Source organism: Elephantulus edwardii, unplaced genomic scaffold, assembly GCF_000299155.1.
Source record: "Elephantulus edwardii isolate Elephantulus edwardi_28Jun2011 unplaced genomic scaffold, EleEdw1.0 scaffold00003, whole genome shotgun sequence".
Classification (NCBI taxonomy): domain Eukaryota; kingdom Metazoa; phylum Chordata; class Mammalia; order Macroscelidea; family Macroscelididae; genus Elephantulus; species Elephantulus edwardii.
Window position 1 is genome coordinate 28,047,453 of NW_006399753.1, and position 16,506 is coordinate 28,063,958.

Below are 16,506 nucleotides of genomic sequence, written 5' to 3' on the forward strand. Positions count from 1 at the left end.
AATAGGAAATTCTTGAGAGGTTTGACCCAAGAGGACGTCAGATCTTACCATCTTCAAATTTACTGGTAAATTAATGTTTGTTAACAGTTTCTGGTTTGAGACCAATTTGATATTAAATGTTCATACAAGATCACTAACAGTGAAATGTAGCCCGGAGACAAGTCCGTTCCCTAGCACTGCAACTGTTTTATTTCTGCTACCTCATTGGAATAACCAGAATAGAAAACTAATGAGAGTGTAAGAGCCAAGCAAAGGAAAATAATCACAAACTGATTAAATTCTCAAAGGAGATGAATTTAAACCATAGGGGATATTGATTAGCTTTGCCTCGCAAAATAATGGTTTGAGAATAAGAAATTAATTAATAATTATTATAAACCCAATAAGGGCACTCAGGTGGCCTAGTGGTAAAGATGCTACATTGCAGCCCTAAGGACATGCTGTTAGAAACTAGCTCTGCTGGAGAAGGACAGGCAATCTCACAGACTATTTACTGTCTCTGAAAACCCTCTGGAGAGTTAGATTTGAGTCAGTTCCAACTCAACAACTTACAACAACAAACATATTAATGAGGTAGGTTTGGTGATATAATCCATACTGACATGTGCTACTCACACCAAAACTGCCTATTCTCTTGCAATTCTAATCTATAAAGAGCTACATTATAGCTGGATGATTGTACGTAGCTATAGGAAAATGATAGGCAGTCTCCTCCAGCGGTGATTTACAGCCTCAAAAACTTTCTGGACTATCACTCTGAATGGGAACCAATTAGATGGCAGTGAGAGAAAGTGACTCTTTCATGACCACAGTATGCCATGAACTGCCAAAAGAACCAACAGGTATGTCTTGGAAATGGTGCAGCCAGAGCATTCCTTGGAGGCAAAGATGATTAAACTTCACCTCACACACTTGAGCATGTTGCTAGAAGAGGCTATTCATTGGAGAGGGACATAATGCTTGGGAAGATGGAGGGACAGTGAAAGAGAGAAAGCCCCTCCATCAAGTGGATTGACACAGTGACTTCAGCAACGTACTTAAGTGTGTCAGAGATTGTGAGGATGGCACACGATAGGGCAGGGTTCAGCTCTGTTGCTCATAGGATTGCTAATGAATCATAACTGACCCAATGGCACCTAACAACAATACCACCCTTTCTCTATTAGTTCATCATACTCTGGTGGTTTTCATGTTGCTTTGAAGCCGAGAGCTTTCCCACTGGGAATTTGAAAAAAAAAAACAGAAAAGCCTTCCATGGTGGACAGGTTTCAATGGAGTCTCAAGGATAAGACAAACTAGGAAGAAAGCCCTTGCAATCTGCTTCAACAAATAGCCAGTGAAATTTCGTGAATCACAAGATTTTATGATTACCTTACTTTGGATACATCATAAATGAGAGACCACTTGCTGCATCAGGACACCATGTTAGGGAAGGAGAAGTAATGGGAGACTCTGCTGGGCTAGAGCAAAGTAGTAAACTTGGTAGTTAATGAAGGACTTTCACATAGGCCAGTGATTGTAAGGACACAAAAGACCAGGTTACTTGTTCAACACTGAGATGGAAAGTACAAGCTACCCAACCAGTCCTGGGCTGTTCTAGCTGTATCATCTCAGGGACTGGACATGAGGAAGCCTTTTACCTAATATAAAAGTGACCCTTCTTGCCTCAAAATGTCAAGTTGTACTTCTGAACTGAATCAACTCCCAGAATTATGAGAGAAACTAATAAATTTTACTTTAAGACACTAACTTTGAGATAGTTTGTTATAAAGGAGTAGGTAACCAGCACATTGTTTGTGAAGTTCTTGAGGAGGGCTTGCTGCTATAAGAAAGGTGCAAGGCCTGAATCAGCACAGAGGTGCATTGGAATAAATGCCTGGTGATCTATGCTTAATAACTCGGGTTTTAAAAACCTGGGGGCGGGGGGCACATTTCTGTGCTGACACACTTGGCATCACTGAGTCAGAACCCACTCAGTAAGAACTTTTCTTTTTTATTATTTATAAACAGTAGAGTCAAGATTTGAACAGTAGCAGATAAAACCTTTCATGAATTGATAGTTTGTTATTAAAGCAGCAGGCCTCAAAACTTGGACCACAGATCCCAGAAGACTTACAGGAGCTCTCCAAGGACTGTCATAAGGTCAAAGCTGCTTTCAAAATAATACTAAGAAGCCATTTGTCTTTTTCACTGTGCTGACATCTTCAGTCCATTTATTTTTACTAGGAGTTGATAAGTATAATTTTATAACCTTATATTTGCAATAAAGAATCCAATTCTATTTTAAAATGTGCAAAATGGAGCTGTAAAATTAGCACGTTTTACAAACTCTTGGTCCTTTAGCACCTTAAAAAACATTCAGTAGTAATATTAAATTATATTTAATCACAAATAACACTAAATTTCATATTAAATATTCAACAAGCATCCAAAACACCATTCTGTTTCATCCTTGTCATTTTTGAGGAAAATCGCTGCTTGTGTAATTAGGTATAAACTAGATGCATTTTTCTTAAAACACTATTTTTGCTTGAAAGAACAAATAGCAGACAACCCATGGTTATTTGGAGTTGGATATTTGACAGGTATTTTCTTAAAAAGAAATGACATTAGGCTGTCACTTCCAGGAAATCAACTGACACCTTTTGCCAATGATAAAGTGCAAGTTCATTTAGAAGACATGTATTTGCAACGATGAACTTCAAGCCTTCCCACTGCTCAGAACAGTCCTGGTTAGTTTTTTGTTGGTCTGTTTTTTAAAAAACTTGGAAAATTAATTGTGTCAACATTTGAAAGACCTTTGCTCCAGCCTGAGGTCAGTCATGCTTAAATTATGACACATTTCAAAAGCAAATATATATGTAAATATATATAAAAGAGTATGATGCAGTGAATTACTTGATGTGGCTTTTCTAGCCCTGGTCTTTGTAACACTTACTTTATGAATGAGTGGTTGTTAGGTGTTGCTGAGTAGACTCCACCTCACATAAACCGTACATGGAACAGCCTCACAGAAACCTTATATAAAACCACCTCATCATGGAGACTGTCAGAATGTTGCCTGATCCTGTACTGTCCTAACAATCTCTACTACAGCTAAGCCCATTGCTGAAGTGACTGTGTCAAATCTATTTTATTCAGGATAATCTTCTCCTTTGCTAACCCTCTACTCTTCTAAGCTTAATGCCCTTTACTATGGACCAATGCCTCCTATAATGCGCCCATAGTAAGTGACACAAAGCTTCACAATCCTTACCTCTCTGGAGCACCTTAGTTGCACTTCTTCAATGATAGATTTGTTGATTCTTTTAGTCATCCGCTATATTCAACACTATTCACAAATAACAAAATTCAAATGCATCAATCATCTTCAGTCTTCCTTAACTCATTATTCAACTTTGACAAGCATATAGGAAGCAATTGAAAACATTGTTGCTCAAGCCAAAAACACCTTAATCTTTAAAGTTATATCCTTGCATTTTAAAAAAGTTTTTGAAAGCAGATTTGCCGAATGCCACATGTCTTTCAAATTTTTTAATGTTGCTTCCATAAGTTTTATTGTACAGCCAAATACAGTTATATCAAAGACAACTTCAGTCTTTCTCTATCATCATTTTGCCTATTAGTGTAGTAACAAGGAATTTTGTTTTCTCTATGTTGAGGTGTAATCCCTACTGAAGACTATAGTACTTGGTCATCTTCAATAAATGCTTCAAGTCTTCTTCACTTTTAGCAAACAAGATTATGTCATCACATAATACAAACTGTTAGTGAGTCCTGATGCCACATCCTTTATATAGTCCAGTGTCTGTGAGTCCTTGCTCAGTATCTATTTGAACAGGTATAGTAAAATGTTTGAATCCTGATGTTCACAGTTCCTATTTTAAACCAACAGTATCTCATTGTGCTATTTAAACAACTGCTTCTTGGTTCTGGTACAAGTTATGCACGAACTCAACCTGAAATTCACATTCTTTACCATGTTATCCATAGTTTATTATCATACACACAACTGAATACTTCTCATAGTCAATGCAGTCATATTTAGTAAACGTATTTATAATATCCTCTGCTTTCAGCCAATATCCATCTATGATATCCTTGATTCTGAAGTCATCCTGGATCTCTAAACATTTCCTATCTATGTATTGCTACAGCCTTCCCCCCATAATCTTCAGCAAGATTTTATGTATAATATTAATGATATTGTTTGATAATTTTTGCATTCTGTTGGATCACCTTATTATAGGTTTTGTTTTTAAATGGAAACAAATAAGGTTCTCCTCCAGATGGTTGCCTGAGTGCTGTCTTCCAAATTTCTTGGAGTAGATGAGGAAGCGTTTCCAGTGCTGCTTCTGTTTCCTGGAGTATCTCCATTGACATTATGTTGATCCTTATGGGAATCTTCTATTTTGCTAACACCTTCAATGCATCTTTGAATAGTCGTTTAGTAGTATTGGTTCTTGGTCATATGATACTTCTGAAAATGACTCAGAGTCAACTAATTCTTCTGGTGCAGTGACTATGTATTTCCTCCGTCTTCTTTTGATATTCCTTATGTTGTCCAGTATTTTGATCCTAGAATCCCTCAATATTTAATTTTGTAAAATCAGTAATTAGCTAATTGTTAATACCTTCTTTAAAAAAGACCTTTAAATGGCAACTCTAAGCATGAATTTTGCCTGGTGAATTATATAAAATAAAATTAATACATGTTTGAAAAGAGGCAGTAAAAAAAAACACAATACAACTACTCTCATCAGTCAGGACAAAGCTGACTGGGGAACAGACCATCAGCTGCTTTGGCAAATTCAACACATATATTTTTTTTAAAAGTAAAGTCCATAAGTTGTTGTTATGTGCTGTTGGGTCACCTATGACTCATAGTGATCCTATGTGCAGTGTCTCAGAAGTCTACCCTATTCTGAGTCAGTCTCACTGACTCTGATGCATCTACCCCCATTGTCCCAGTTATAGTATCAATCCAACTCATCTGGGTTCTTCCTCTCCTGTGCTGTCCCTCCACTCTTCCTAGCATGATATCCTTCTCCAAGGACTGGTTCCTCCTGGCCGTGAGCCCAAAGTATGTGAGATGTAGCTTCAAAATCCTAGCCTCCAAGGAGAAACTTAGTTTCAACCTCTCCAAGACAGACTCATTTATTTTCTTGACAATCCATGATTATGTTCAAGACTCTGCTCCAGCACCACAACTTAAAGGCATCAATTCTTCTTGTCATTTTTAGTTCAGATCTCTGATGCAATGCAAGTACTTGCGAAGACTATGGCCTGCATCAGGTGCATCTTAGTCTCTAGACTGGCATCATTGCTTCTCAGTACTCTGGAGAGGTCCCTGACAGCAGATTATCCTAGTGCAACTTGTATTTTCATTTTCTGACTGCTAGTGCATTAAAGAGCTATGATGCCATTTTAAATGCAAAGGTGCACCTAATCCAGGCCATGGTGTTCTCAATTACTTGTTATGCTTCAGAGAGTTGGACAATCACTAAGGATGATAGAAAAAGAATAGATGTCTTTGAGTTGTGGTGCTGGAGAAGAGTCTTAAACATACCATGGAATGCCAAGAAAACAAACAGGTCTGTGTTAAAGAGGGTGAAACCAAGTCTTTCCTTGGAGGCTAGAATTTTGAAGCTCCACCTCATTTATTTGGGCAGGTAGCTGGTTTAGATTGGTCTTTGAAGAAGAACTTCATGCTCAGAAGGGGGACAGACAGCACATGAGAGAGAGACCCCAGATGAGATGGACTGATACAGTAACTGGAGAAATAGGAGTTGGTTTGTTGGAGTTAGTGAGACTGGTTCAGGATAGGGAAGGGATCAGAGCTGTCATACATCACAGGCAAACATAAAATGGAGCATAAATGGAACATAAAAACAATAACATATTGTGACAGCTTTAGAAGCAGGAGCAGCATCCACTTCCTAAATAACATGCCTCCGGAAACTCTATGAACTTTGATAAATGTCTACACTTGTAGAGGGTCTTCAGGCCTTTTGTTCATAGGGTTGCTATGAGTCTTGTTAGACTTGAAGGCAATCCAAAACAACAACAGTGCTAAAAGTGCTGATTGTGGAGCCAAGCAAGTTGTAATTGTTTACAACCTTAATCTTTTCTCCATCTATCATGGTGCTGCCAATTGGCCCAGTGGTGAGAATCTTTGTTTTCTTGATTTTTCAGCTTCTATCCATACTGAAAACTGCAGTCCTTGGCAGGAAGCCACAGAAGCTCAAGGGCAAGAACCTTTCCCCAGTACTGCCTCAGACAAGAAGCTTTCTCTGAAGCTGGTACATGGGATTTGGACTTAAAGTGTCCTAAAGATGAGACAGAAATCAGAGTGAGAGACCAGCAGCATTGCGAGGTACAAGCCATCATAGAAGTGACTTGTGGCCTAAGCCATCACATCAAGGTGTGACTGGGGAGGGAGGTGCTGGACAGGGTAGGCAGGAGTGCAGTGGATGCTAATGTAGCAAGGAAAGGAAAGGAACAAGACACACATGTGGGCAGGGAGATGGAGGGGATGGGCACTGAATGTACTGGTTGTTACTGTAAGGGGAAGTATCTTTCACCTGTTTCTTTTGGTAAAATTATTGTCTGTCAGATATTGTTAGAAAGCTAAGCATTCAGATTAAGATAGATTAGGAAGAAGGAGTGGCCATCCACTTCCAAAATATAGCAGGCCTTCGAAAACCCTATGTACAATAGAGCACATTTAGGGTAGAATAACAGATACAGCAAATGAAGCCAAGCCCTCAACAAAGAGGAAGAGGAACAGCTATAGGCAGAAACTAATTATTGCAACATGGAATGTGAGAAGAATGAATATAGAGTACTGGACATTGTTAAAAAAGAAACAGGATACATAAATATTGACATATTAGTTATTGGCAAAACGAGATGGATTGGCGTGGGGCATTTTGAATCAATCATATGACCTACTACTCTGGAGATGAAAAGATGAGGGGAAAAACGGGGTTGTATTCATCATTAAAAAGGTCGGTTTTCGGTCCATCTTGAAATACAATGTTGTGACAGCAAAATATCCATACACATACAGGGAAGACCTGCTAATATCACTGTCATTCAAATTTATGCCAACAACCAGAACTGAAGAGGAAGAAATAGATGACTTCTACCAACTTTTGCAGTCAGAAATCTATCAAACACGCAACCAAGATGCATTAATAATAATAGGTGAGTGCAATGCAGAAGTCTGTAAGAGTCAAAATATCATTTTGAATTTATTTCCCAGAATTTAAAAACCTTCTGAAGAATAGATTTTATGCATTGCACACTGATGGCCAAAAACCAAGTGAAGTGTGGGATGATATTAAGGACACAAAGAAAGCAAAAGATAAAAGACAGCAAGGAAGTAAAGACCAAAATAGATGTCAAAAGAGACTCTGAAACGTGCTCTTTTGTTAATTTTAATTTTTTTTTAAAAAATTATGTTGGTTTGCATAAAAAATTCACACACATAGTGTTTCATTCACGTGTACTATATTTCAAATATTGCTTCATTCACATGTGTTTCATAAGATCATTCCCATACATTGTGTTTTATAAACATAATCACCCTCGATCTGTGCCCATTATCATTCCATCTTTTTCAGGTCCACATTAGATGTACAATGCAGCACTCAGACGGAAGAGTTTAGTAAAATGCTGTATAAAACAAGCGAGTCTAGAAAGCATTATCCTGAGTGAACTAACTCCATCTAATAAGGACAAATACTACATGAGACCATTGTAAAAATAGAAGGATAGCTAATAAGATATGGCTAAAAGTCCAAAGGGGGAAGGGAGTTTTAGGGAGACTGAAGGAGATAGGGAATCAAGGAGTTAAGATTTTGTTGGTCAGAAGGTGGAAATGAAGGAATTAGGAGATCTATCTAATCAGGACTAGAAACTTGCTCCTGAATGAGAAGAAGCTAAATTGAATGGGGGGTGGGGGGAAATACTGAATAAGAGAACACAGAAAATGTCAAAGGGCAGTTTAAGAAGATAAAGATAAGGAAAGGTGCATAAACTTGAAGTCAGAAAGCAGACAGAAGAACATGCTTGGCACTCTTCAGGCTGAAAGAATTAAGGAAAACAATTGAAGCTTTAAAAAAAAAACCCTGCAAGGTAAGACTGTGTAAATATGAGGCTTGATAGCTTACTAAAATTTAATGAGGTATAGGTACCCCTGAGGGTACACCATTCAAATAAGGGTTAAGAAGTTGCACTGCAGTCCCAAAGGCATGCAGTTCTAATCAGCCAGCATCTCCAAGAGGAGAAGGACGGGGGCAATCTCCTCCCCTGATATTAACAGCCTCTGAAAATCTTTTGCAAGTGTAGCTATGAATCAGTTCTCAAAAACAACAACACTAATGTGCAGATTAGGGATACTCCAATGGCCTAATCTGTAGAATACACCTATCCCCATTACCCAAGTCACTAAATCAATCCATTTCATTGAGGGTCTTCTTCTCTTGCACTGTCCCTCCAGCCTCCCATGCATGATGACCCTCTCCAAGGACTGATCCCACCTTGCAACATATTCAAAGTATCTCAGATGAAGCTTCAGAATCCTTGCCTCCAAGGAGCATCCTGGTCTCACCCTCTCTCAAACGAACTTGCTTGTTCTCCTAGCATTCCATGGTATATTCAGTACTCCTCTTCAGCACCACAGCTCAAAGTCATCATTCCTCCTTCTATCCCCAGTCTTTGTCCAGCTTTCTGATGCGTAGCAAGTAATGGCAAAGACCACAGCCTGTATCAGGTACACCTTAGTCTCCAGACTGACATCATTGCTCTTCAGTTCTTTGGAGAGGTCTCTGATAGCAGACTTTTCCACTGCAAGTATTCCTCTTTTTATTTCCTGGCTGCTGGTACCAAGAGTGCTGATTGTAGAGCCAAGCTCTACAAACTAAAGCTGTTCAAAATCTCAATCTCTTCACCATCCATAATGGTGCTGCCAGTTGGCCCAGAGGTAAGAATCTTTGTTTTCTTTATGTTGAGTTTCAATCCATATTGAAGGCTGCAGTTCTTGACCTTCTGTAGCAAGTGCTTCAGGCATAACTGGAGATCAGCTCAAATCAAACCTGTGGGCTTCACAGTCTATAGAGTGAGAACACTTTTGGGGTGTTTGAAATGGCAGAGCTAAAAGAATGTTCTAACATTTGGCTAACAAGGCCAGAAATCAAGGCTTTAAAGTCAAGGGCACAGGAGAGGAACATTTGTGGCAGGGCTGAGGAGAGAGGCTGTTCTGATTAAAGAGCTATTATCTTAAATTTTGATTCTGAGCTAGAATTCATTATATCCCTAATAAACCTGGTAACTTTGAGTTCTGTGTGGACATCTGTAATTCTATTTTAAACACAGGGGATTAAAAAAAATAAACCCCCCCAAAAAGAACTATTATAGAATGTTGTGTGGGGAAAAAAAGAGAGGAAAAACCCCTAATAATTAGGGAATGATATTGGGAGATGTGCAATTCTGGGCTGAGCTTAAATTCCTTTGGAAGATTTTAAGCCTTGATTTTCATTTGAAGCTTTTCTGGAGCAGAGCCCTTGGTGAGAATGTTGTTGCTAACTTTGCGATTTATTTTTAGTCTGAATTGCAGATAACCCCTTTGTTCTGTTCACAGCCCACACACTCATGAAACATTCCCTCTTTTCCTAACACAAGAATCAGTGCAGTGCTCTGGAACGAGAAGCAAGTTGTCACAACCCAAAACATGACTCATTTTGATAAAAAGCCTGAATTTCATCAAGACTGTGTTGCCATGGTAAATAGATACTGTCTCTAGCTCTGTGAATCGTGCAAGGGGCTAGGGATAGGATAAACACTTCAAGTGTATCTGCAGACATATTAATGCAAATGCACACAGGCACACTAACTCAAGCTAACAGCATGAGGTCTTTTTCCTCCTAAGGGCTTATTGGAAATGCTGTCAAATAATTTTTTGGAAGTTGTATAAAAGTATCAATCGGTTTTTTAAAATGTTACAAAAATGTGGTCTTTAGTAAATGCATTCCTCACCTTCTATGAAGTAAAAAATGTTTCTTAGTGATGGTACTTTTAGTGAGATTGGATAGCTTAATGGTAAGGTGTTGTTTGGCCAACCCAAAAGCAAACAGTTCAAATCCACCAACTGCTTCATGGAAGGAAGATGGGCAATCTCCTTCAGAGTGATGTTCTATTTCTGAAAGCCTGTTGGAGGGTCAGCTATGCGTCAGTTTTGACTTGATGACACACAACAACAACAGCAACAGCACTTTTGTAAATATAGACAACGATGTTATTGCTTTTAGCTCCCAGTGAGTGGATGACCTGTATGTTACAGAGCAGAATTCCTCCAAAGAATTTTCTTGATTCCAGACAGGTTACCAGGTCTCTTTTCAATGAAACCACTGGGTAGGTTCAAACTGCCAACTTTTATGTTAGTAGCCAATCACAAATCACTGGCAACACGTCACTCCATGAGAAAGTCGTGTTGTTGTTGTTGTTATGTGCTGTCGAGTCCCTTGCGACTCATAGCGACCCTATGTACAACAGCCCTACACTCTGCTCTGTCCTGTGCCAATCACACCGTCTCCGACACACCCATCCCGATTACCCCAACCAATGAATCAATCTGCCTCATAGGAGGCCTTCCCCTTCTGCGCTGTCCCTCCACCCTCCCAAGCATGATGTCCGTCTCCAAAGACCTGTCCCTCCTTGCACCATGTCCAAAGTATGTCAGACAGAGCCTTAGAATCCTTGCCTCCAAGGAGCAGCCTCGTTTGACACTTTCCAGGATGAATCTGTTTTCCTAGCAATCCATGGTACCCTCAATACTCTTCTTGAGTACCACAGCTCAAAGGCATCAATTCTCCTTCTTTTCTTCTTTTAAAACTCCAGGACTACATTGACAACTCTATCTCAAAGAGGTGTTTACATAAAGAATCTAAGGCTTTAGAACAGAGCTATGCTTGCTGTTTTTTAAATTATGATCTTAGTGAAAGTTTACATAAATTAGTCCGGAAAATGGCCAAAAGTTTACTATTTTAAAAACATTTTATCATACTTTTTTTGGTCCTTCCCCTCCCCTTTTTGTTATTGAGTGGCTTCTGCTTTGAGATTAAATGAATACTCTTCCTGTTATCCTTGCCCCAGAGTCTAACTGCTCCACATTTAATATTTTATTTACTTGTCTGGTGCCTGCCTGCCAATCGAAAGGTACATAATTCAAATCCACTGCTGTTACACAAGAGAAATATGAGCAATCTCCTCTCAATGTATAACCTTCTGGAAACCCCTGGAGGGTCAGCTATGATTCGGTTCCAACTCAATGGTACTTAACAACAACATCATAGCAAACTGTGAATGAGTGTATAGCCTTGCACTTAATCTAATTTCTGTTCCACTAAAGCACTTACCATGAGTTTTCACTAAATAAAATTAAGACAAAGAAGAGAGCAAAAAAAATTTAACTGAAGTCTGATACTAGGTTTGGGTGATGGTTCAAGAAACCCCAACATTCAAGACAAAACAAGATATCGATGGAATGGCCTTCATTAAAATTTTGTGGCAAGCATTGGAGTATATTAACAGAAGAACTGGAGTAGAAAAATAGAAGGACTGGAGTAGAAAAAAGGATTACTTTTTTAGCCAATAGGGTTCAAAATTACAGGGGGAAGGGAGACAAAGGATTAAAGATGATTTGGGGACAACATAGTTGGCAGTACCAATGTTTAAAATAAATACAGATAAAGGGGATGTGGGTGAAGAAGCATAAGTTTCCATCCAGGAAACACTATATTTGGGATATTATTGATATATTTTGGTAGATTCCCACTGAGTCCAACTACTTCCAGACAACACACTCTTCACTTCTAAAATGGAGCTAATGATTGGAAAGGTAAAGTACAGAGTTAGGGAAGAATGTACTGAAATCTCATTGAAATTGTTCTTCTTAAGAGTGGGAAGCCTTCTGTTGTCACTGGTAATATCAAGGCTGTGCTTCTACTGCTCAAAGCCAGATTTTTATGATTTTCATCAATGAAAGGTATGATTGCCCTTGTTTAGAAAGGTTATTGCCATAAATCTGGTCCCAGAACATGGTTCAAAATTGCTCTCTGTCCTACTTTAAGTTACCTACGCTATGCTGGTCAGGCTGACTTCGAAGACTAAGAATAGTTTCTCTGAAGATATAATCTGGGAAAAATAAGTAAATATTTAAATATTACAAAAATTTTTCTTACATGATGCTGAAATTCTTTCCTAGCACAGAAAGCTAAACATTAATATTCCTATGTGAAGCCTATGAATGTGGCTTCCAACTTATATTTTCAAATATTTACAATCATTTATTTTTATTGACTTCCTATCTTAATTTATAAAATTCAATCATTAAAGAAAAAGAAACGACTCAACTCATCTTTCATTAAAATCAAAGCTCATATGCTATTCATATTTGTAATATCGTCATATATTTTAAAGTCAGTGTATGGTTTTCTACATTGCAGGTACTAAAGTGTACTTTGGAATTCAATTATTAGTACAAAAAGAAAGGTTTTAGAGAAATACTTACAAAAAATATGTTTAATATGCCAGTTCTTCTATCTTGCTGCTTACTGAAATTCATTCTGAAAATATTGATGAAAGTTCAAATAAAATAAATAAACGATGAATATAAGTGAAGTGAGCCATCTGATAAAGCAACGAGTTTGCCCAGTAAACAGAGGTCCCAGGGAAATTCACACCCTACCCTTCACCCTTGCTGTGTCACTCACATGATAAAAACAAGAAAATGAGGAATAAAGATAATAAGCCAAGCCCAGTTTGATTTAACAATACACTGAAAAATTTAAAAAAAACCCAAACCTTCTTTGATTGTGTTCTTTTCTTCCTCATAGATATTTTGAGAAGAGCTACGAACAAGCAAATTGGGTTGGCTTAATACAAAGCTGGAAACTAGAAGCTGTAACCTTCTGCCGGGTGATGTAAGGGGAAATGAGTCCAAAGTCTACATTTTCAATTAATAGCTCTAGCAATTATTCATGAAGACTGCTTTTTAAACCACCTGGACCCAAGCAGGCACCAAAAAGGATAAATCCACAGAATATGATGAACAGGATTCATCCATCTTCTTACACAGTATAATAATTCCCAGAAATATTTTTATTGACTTGGCAAGCGATGAAAATGTCATGTAAATTATTTCTTGTAAACCATTGTGATACAGTTCTAGTCTCTGCACGAGTATGATGACCTAGATTCTCATACCCACAAACCTTGGCTGTGAGCTTCCGGATTTCTTCAAAACGCAATTAAAATTTAAACAAACATGTGGGAATAAGCCCTTTTACTTTTTACTTTCTGCAAAGGACTGTGGTATGAACAGTCTAATATCCAATGCGCATTTATTTCACAATCTGAAATAGCTAAATGCAATTAACTCTAGTATGCTTGGTGAAATGTTCTCCCAGGAGGAACAAATCTCATTCTACAAATCAGGAAATGTAACATGAACCACCAACCTTATGCAAAAATATGCTGATTTAAAAAGAAAAAGAATTCAATGACATTACAGCAGATCTTTGCTCCTTTCATTATCTTGCTATATTTAACTGTCTCCTTTCATCATCTTTCCATGTTCTTTGAATGTGTCAGCTTTAGCACAGCTGAGGCCATTCTAACCATTAGCTCCCAGTTGCACAACTAATGAATCAAGACCATGGGAACAATGATCTGGGGAGCTTTTTGGATTGCTGAATAACCACAGGGCTATAAGCAGCTGTTCTCAGCCTCTCAAAATGTGTTTCACCTCTGGTAGTACTGGCTCTAAAGCAATGGGGTTTAGTACTTCTTTATCTGTTATATAAGGAAAAAATTCCTTCTTAGAACATGAAATTCAGAACAATCCGGGCCATGCCACTTTCTTAAAATATCCTGATATTCATATCTTTATCATATGCCATCATCTTCCTATCAACCCACCTAACAATTTTGCAGTAGAGTTTCAGTGGTGGTGTTGTTGTACTGTCGAGTCGGAACCCACAAATAGCTGACAGTCTAGTGGGGTTTCAGAGGCAGTTAATTGCATAGTAGGAGATTGCCTATCCTCCCGTGGAGCAGGTGGTAGCCTTGAATTTTTGTTGAAAACTTATGATAGCTATTAGACAGTTACTAGAATAAGTAAGACAGTCTCTTCCCCATATATGCCCAGCACCTAAAATGGAATGTGCTTATTTAAAAAAAACAAAACACAAAACCCACAAATGCCAAAACAAACAAACAAAAACCTCCCACATTTTCTCTTAACTCTCTTTTGTATCAGGGAAAGATAAACTTTCACTCTTGTAATGATCCCGTCTTACTTCTCACAAAATATTAATTACTATGTTGCTGTTGTTGTTAGGTGTTGTCTACTACAACTCTTAGCACCGATGCTATGAGCAAAAGATCTGAACCCTGTTCTAGCCTGTGCAATCCTCACACTTCACGACACACAAGAGCCCATTGTAGCAGTCACTACAGAGTTTTATTAATTTAACTATTGATTAGTTCTTTTATTCTCCCCCTCTCTGTATGTGCTTGTGTAACATAAGCTTTTCTTCTTAATTGATAAATGCTCACTATGTGTGTAGGAAGGAGCCTTGGTTTCACAGAGATGAAGCACTTGGCTGGTAACACACAAGGTCAGGAGTTTGGATTCATAAACCACTCTAGGGGAGAAAGATGTAACAATGTCCTCGAGTGAAGATTATAGCCTTGGGAAAGTTAGAGTGACTACTCTGTCTTATAGAGTTGCTATGAGTCGGAATCCTCTCCATGATACTTATTAGAATAGGTATATGAAAAATATTCTTTGAGATATAAGAGCTGAGTGTCTGCCACCAGACAGTCTGGTTTAAATTTTATCTTATTCACTTTCTACATCTGGTGTCACCTTAGAAAATCATGTACCTTTGTTTGTCTTACATGCTTTATTTTCATCTGAAGTTTCAGGTTTTAGTAGTGCCTGCCTCCTGAAGTTGTAATACAGATCCCGTGAGTTTAGATAAGTAGACTTCTTAGAACAATGTCTCACCATAATCAGCTATGGTTTTGGTACTATTGTTATAGCAAGCCCAGGCAGATGAGCATTTAATAAGCAAGAGTATGACCGTTTGGCAAGCAACAGTTTTACTCAACCACACATTCGTGGAGCACTCCATACTTCTGAAACACTATACTAGAAACAGCAGCAATGGTGAGGAATACATGATATAGTATTTAATCACAAGTTTTCAATGTTATTTATAGTTGCAATAACTTAACCAGATTTTCCCATTCAGTAGAATTAAACTGTAGAACGGTAATCCTATGTGCTAAAATCTTTATAAAGTGTAGAATGGATATAATATTTCCTCAACATTGTTACATTGTCTCCTCTTTGCATTTTTTTAGTAGGTCTAGTTTCCATAGTGCTAATTTCTGTCATTTTCCTCTAAACCAGTCATTTTTTTTCCTCAACGTTTGAAGAGAAAAGATCTTGAAAGAGATGCACAACATTATGTGAAGTCTATGAATAATAGTCCCATAATATACCCCTACTGACATACACTAGTCACTGACATTTTATATGGCACTATTATACTTTTAATTCACAGTAAGTAAGTGAACATAATCCAAACAATTGAGGGCTTGCATTTTTGCATGGTCAGTCATCTGTAGAGTTTGGTTTTTTGTTTTTAAATGCTCTGTGCACATCTATGAATTTCTCAGTTCTTCTGCTCTGGTTACTATGCTAAGTGTATTTTGGGTTGCCTGCCATGCACATGACCCAATGCCATGTGAGTGCCTGCAGCGCTTCCCGAGTGGGCATTCATACCCATTAACCCTGCAACCTCTAACAGATAAATAACATGACTGAAGGGTGACCCATCAGAAGAAAACTTTTAACCTCCCTGGCCCTACCCCCTGAACTCATTGACAAAGCTGATGCATTTACTGAGCCTATAAAGCAATAAACAACACATACACGATACAAAACCTTTTGTGCTAAAGGAGAGTGACAGGAAAACAACCAAGTAAATAATTATTTTTTATAGTGTAGGCTAGACTTTCCTTGTATATGACCTTGTAACAAAGGAGAAGGTTATAAAGGCATAAAAAAGAAAACTAGCTTAAAGTAGGGATGCTGTATGTTTGTGCACATTTAGAAATGCATAGGGGGGGGAGGTGGCAATAAAATCGCCCAAGAAAGTAAATCCAGGATGCAACTTGGAAATATATTGATTGCTATGCAAAAAGGAAGGAAATGCACATTTCATGAAGGAGATACTAAAGTATGAAAGGCCCAAAACAAAACAAGGCATGGACACACACACACACACACACACACACACACACACGACGAGGAATGACCAGCATGGCAGAAGTTTTATGAGCAATGGGAAGAGTTGTGTGTGTTAAAGCTGAAGAGATAAGGAGAGAGAGGCTAGCTAGATCATTCCAAGTCTCCTTAGCTGTGTGAAG

The 16,506-nt window shown here is 38.2% G+C and overlaps 1 pseudogene; it reads left to right on the plus strand.

Moving 5' to 3' along the window:
• Positions 1 to 11,881: 11,881 nt before the first annotated feature.
• Positions 11,882 to 16,506, plus strand: part of LOC102848437 — a 25,287-nt pseudogene continuing 20,662 nt past the window's right edge.